The following is a 5,816-nucleotide window of genomic DNA, read 5'->3' on the forward strand; positions in this document are numbered from 1 at the left end:
CTCTCAGAAGTGAAGTTCCATGGCTACACGGTAGGGCAAGCAGCAGAGACCTAGAGGCAAACTTGACTTCATTACACAATTGAAATCTCTACCTGGAAAGAGCTGAAACCTCATTTCCATAGCATGGGAAGCATGGAGCAGCATGCTGTCAGACTGCGGCTGCGCAGGATCATGCGCCCCCGCCCCGTGCGTGTGATGACCTCACACCTCCTGAGTGTGCATGCCCTGCCCAGATGAACTACTGCTTGCCCTAGCTTTAGGGAAGTAGTCACAGCTTTGGAAGCAATTCCCTGTGGCCTCTGCCGCAGTCCGGCTGCAGCAAAATAACCGGGGGGGTGACGAATAACTTGTGTACGTTGATACAGCAGGAGTAGGAGCCGTTTATTGCAGGACAGGAGCAGTATTTATACATTCCACACAGCTTATCTAATTAGCATAAACTAGATACATCAGTCAACCAATCAGGAATCTCTACACCTAATGGCTCGGTTTTGTTACTTCTCAAACCACTCCCTCTGACATTTTGCCAGGCACCATCCAGACTTGTTTACGAACTTTAACATTCCCCTGACAAAATGCCAGGTGTTATTTTGACTTATTTACAGACTCTAACAGGCCTCCTTATTGGTTGCAAATAAATTAATAAATTTCACGCTGTGCGACACCTGTTCTTGGTGTTCTATTCTGATTCAATTCCCACTACCAGACAGACTTCATTGAGTCCAGCGACAGAAGCACACAAAACAGTGCTTCTGTGTCGGGCTTATTTCACTCAGTATCATGTTTTCAAGTTTCATCCATGTTGTACCGTGTGTCAGGAGTCCACTACTTGGAGAAGAATAAGATTCCATTTCATGCATATGCCATATTCTATTTATCCAGTCATCTGCTGATAGACACTCTGATTGCTTTCATCTTTTAGCTACTATGAATAATTCTGTAATGAACGTAGGTATTTGATCAAGTACCAGCTTTCTTTTCTTCTTCTTTTTTGTATTGCTGAATCATAAAATTCTGTGTGTGTGTGTGTGTGTGTGTGTCCGTGTTGCACACGATGGGCAGGAGCTACATCTCCAACCTCTGCGCTTAACCCTCTGAAGAAGCTCCAGTGTTTCCCACAACAGCTGTAACATTGGGCATTCCCACCTGTAATGCACAGGGATTCCAGTTTCTCCACATCTCAACACTCAACATCTTAATGGTGTGAACTGGTATCTCATCGTGGTTTACAGTTCACTAATGGCTAGCACCTTTGAATATGCTCACTAGCTATTTATACATCTTCTTCGGAAAATATCTATTCCAATCTTTTGCACACTTTTGAATTTTTTTAAATTATTGTTGTTGGGTTATAGGAGTTGTTTATATCTGGATATTCATCCCTTATCTGCCTCATGATTTGCGAGTCTTCTCTCCCATTTCAAAAGTTACTTTTCCACTGAGTTGATTTTGTTCTTTGATGTAAGATAGTTTTTAATATTTATGAAGTCCATATCACCTAATTTTCTTTCATTGCTTCTGCTTTTAATGTCACATCCAAGAAATCATTGCCAAGTCTAATAAAGCTCTTGTGCTGCTGTCTTCTAAGAGCTTCTTGATTTTAGCTGGTATGTTTAGATTTTTATATATTTTGAGTTAATTTTTGTATGTGGTGCTAAGTAAGAATCTACCTTTTTTATTTTGCATGTGAACATCCAGTTTTCCCATCATCATTTATTGAAAATATTGTTCTTTCCCCACTAAATGGCTTGACACCCTTATAAAAATCAATTAATATGTTTCTTAGTCCATTTGTGCTGCTCTAAAAGAAAACCTGAGACTGGAGAATTGCTAAAGATCAAGGCATTGACAGTTTTGGTTGTTGGGTGAGCCAGCTCTCTGTTTCTAAGATGGCACCCAATCCATTCTGTCTCCTTTATTCCAATGGGACAATTTCTTCTGAATGTGTCAAGTCCTCTGATGTTTCCTCTGTCATTTCCATTATGTCCACATCCAGTGCAATTTTATTATTTTTTCACTTCTAAATTTGCACTTAGTTTTTCCTTGTGTCTTCCATTTCTTTGCTGTGGTTTTATTTTTCATTATTCCAGAAGTGTTTGTAATTGCTTGTTGGAGCATTGCTTGAAAAATCTTTGTCAGCTGGGCATTGTGGTGCACACCTATAATCCCAGCTGTTGAGGCTGAGACTCACCAAGTTTGAGGCCAGCCTGGGCAACTTGGTGAGACCCTGTCACAAAAGAAAAAATAAAAATGGTTGGGAATGTAACTCTGTGGTAACCATCCTGGGTCCAATCCCCAGTACCAAATGATGATGATGATGATGATGATGATAATCCTTGTAGGTAGTTGCAACATTTGTATCATCTCAGCATTGGGTCTGAAGATTATACTTTCTTATGCAAGTTAGTAGTTTCATTTTTTCCTAGTGTAATAATAATTTTGCACTACATCCTGGAGGTTTTGATATTTTATCATGAGACTGTTTACGGTTTCAACCTTTTATTTTAGCAGAGAATCAACCTGTTTAGATTCATAATGCAGGTGTGATTCATGTCTATAGGCTGTTGTTCAACTGTTCGTTGATTTTTGAAGACTTTTCAGTGGTATCTTGGCTTCCCCCACTTTGGTGCTTCCCCAGAGAAACCCAGGCGGTGTGCTAGATGAGGGTACAATTTTGGTTCTGTTTTTTCTGTTTTTGTTTTATCTTGTTGAGGAGCATCGTTTTTTTTGTACCAGGGATTGAACCATGGGGTGCTTAGCCACTTAGACACATTCCCAGCCCTTTTTACTTTGTATTTTTAATTTGATGGCATCTCACTCATTGATTCTTGGTTTTATTTCTTGAACTTTAGGGGTTTTGTTGAGGAAGTTGGTGCCTGCACCAATATGTTGAAGTATTCACCCTATGTTTTCTTCTAGCAGTTGCAAAGTTTCTCATCTAATTTCTAAGTCTTTGATCCAGTTTAATTCAATTTTTGTGGAGGATGAGAGATAGGGATTTAGTTTCATTCTTCTTCATATGGATTTCCAGTTTTCCCAGCACCACTTGTTTAAAAGACTATATTTTCTTCAATATATATTTTTGGAAGCTTTGCTAAGCATCAGATGAGTGTAACTATGTAGGTTTGTCTCTGTGCCTTCTGTTCTATTACATTGGTCTTTTATGTCTATTTTGATGCCAATACCATGCTGTTTCTGTTACTATAGCTTGGTAATATAACTTGAGTTTGGGTATCGTGATACCTCCAGCATCACTCTTCTTGCTCAGGATTGTTTTGTCTATTCTGGGTCTTTTATTCTCCCACATGAATTCAAGGACTCCCTCAGCCCCCACTTCTATGAAGAATGTCATTGGGATTTTGATAGGGATTTTGTGTTGAACCTGTATAACCCCTTTGGTAATATGGCCATTTAAAAAAAATTTTTTTAAAGAGAGAGAGAGACAGAAACAGAGAGAGAATGAGAATTTTTTCATATTTATTTTTCAGTTTTCGGTGGACACAACATCTTTATTTTATTTGTATGTGGTGCTGAGGATCAAACCCAGCGCCCTGCGCATGCCAGGTGAGCATGTTACCGCTTGAGCCACATTCCCCAGCCTAATATGGCCATTTCTTAAAAATATATTTTTTTAGTTGTAGATGGACACAATATCTTTATTTTATCTATTTATTTTTTTATGTGGTGCTGATGATCGAACCCAGTGCCTCATACATGCAAGGCAAGTGCTCAACCACTGAACTAAAATCCCAGTCCCAGTAATATGGCCATTTTGACAACATTAATTCTACATATCCAAGAACACAGGAGGTCTTCCTACCTTCTAAAGTCTTTTTTCAATTTCTTTCTTCAGTGTTCCTTAGTTTTCATTGTAGAGCTACTTCACTTCCCAGGTTAGACTCATTCCCAAGTATTGTTCAAGGTTACTATAAATGGGATAGTTTTCCTGATTTCTTTCTCATAAGATTCATTATTGGAGCATAGGAAAGGATCTTGTATCATGCTACTTTGCTGAATTTATTTATCAACTCTAGAAATCTTCTGGTAGAGTTTTTTTTGGGGTCTTCTAGGTCTAGGATCATGTCAGCAAACAGGGTTAACTTGACTTCTTCTTTTAATCTTTGTATCCCTTTAATTTCCTTTTCTTGCCCGATTTCTTGGCTAGAATTTCAAGAACTTTATTAAATAGAAGTGGTGAGATTAAGTGGTGAACCTAAGCACCCACAGGCTCAACCCAAGATTCCCTGGGTACCTATTGCTCCTTCTTGCTTCTTTCCCTGCCAAGTACTGAACCCCTCCCAGCCTTCCCCTGGCATCTCCCCTCATCTTATCAAAATACTTTCTTCTGCCCTCTCTCCAGCATCATAGTCAGTCAACAAGTATTTACCAAACATACTGCAGTGTGCCAGAATTTAACATTAACTGAAAACATCCAGCATTGCTGCTCCCAGGTGGCCGGCACTCTCGTAGGGGACACATACATTAGACCATTTGTCACACTAGGGATATAGCATTACACTCTGAGACAGTGATGTAAGTTAGGGACTCCATTCAAATGGAACACTCCACTTGATTACTACAGAATAAACAGTCTTTTCAATTGCACATGGAACATTCTCCAGGGTAGAACAGGTACTAGGCCATAAAACGCAGATCAATAAATTTAACAGGAATGAAATTATACAAAATACGCCCTCTGGCCACAAGGGAATGAAAGAGGCATCAAGAAGACAACTCAATCATAGTTGTTTTGAGTTGCAATTCCTTATTGTCAATAATTGATACAAAACAAAAAAAAAGTCAGCAAGGTTATGGAAGTCTTGAACATCACTGTCAACCATCATGAAGTCCAACGGAATGAAACAGATGAGCACCCTGCTAAAGTACTTTTAAAAAATACTTAAATAAAATTGGTGGTATTAGGGATTGAACCTGGGGTTGGGGTGCTCTACCACTGTGCTCCATCCCCAGCCCTTCTTTTCTTTAAAATTTGAGAGGGGTCTCCTTAAGTTGCCCAGGCTGGCCTTGAACTTGCCATTCTCCTACCTCCACCTCCCAAGTAGCTGGTGTTACAGGCATGTGCCACCACGCCTAGCAAGGGACTTCTTGAAATTCTGTGTGTGTGTAGGTCTCGCGGGTAGAAAAGTAGCTCAAATCACAACAGGGACTTAGGTCTTCTTTCTGTCCCAGTTTACACATAGGAGGCTTCAACTAAAGTAACTGATAAAATCCCTGATGACTGAGTCATGAGCGCATGTCAGCAGTCATTTTCCAGCATTTCCAGTCCGTGCCTGTCACCCCCGTGTCTCCCCTGTGACCACAGTGCTGGGCGGCCTCATTGGGGGTGCTGGCTGCTGCAGCTGCAGTCTTTAAGCCTTTCTTTAAAAACAAAACAAAAACCCAAAACACTGTCCAACGTAACTCCATTTTTTTCACGCGTCAATTTTCCTTAATATTCTCAGCACGCGGCGCAGTTTCCCTCATCGCCCCCAAAACCATTTCCAAGGGGAAATGCTGTCATTTCGATCGGGATCCATCTAAGGGGTCCTTCTGCTTTGGGGAGTAGCGCTTAAGTTGAGCCCCCCACCTCCTCAGGCTCCTAGAGATCCCCAGCTGGGGTTTTGGGAACTGCAGCCGCCAGGCCTGCAACCCGCGGGAGCGCCCAGTGGGGCAGCCGCAGACGCAGAGCTTCCCAGGACTCGTAGTCTCCACTCCGTCCGTCCAGCCGCGCTATGCCTAGGGCGGGCTCGGCGGCGCTGCGCATGCGCGGCGTTTCGGTCGGCTCGGGGGCTCTGCGCACGCGCGGCATCTGCCCC

The sequence above is a fragment of the Marmota marmota genome, unplaced genomic scaffold (genome assembly GCF_001458135.2).
Source record: "Marmota marmota marmota unplaced genomic scaffold, marMar, whole genome shotgun sequence".
NCBI lineage: Eukaryota > Metazoa > Chordata > Mammalia > Rodentia > Sciuridae > Marmota > Marmota marmota.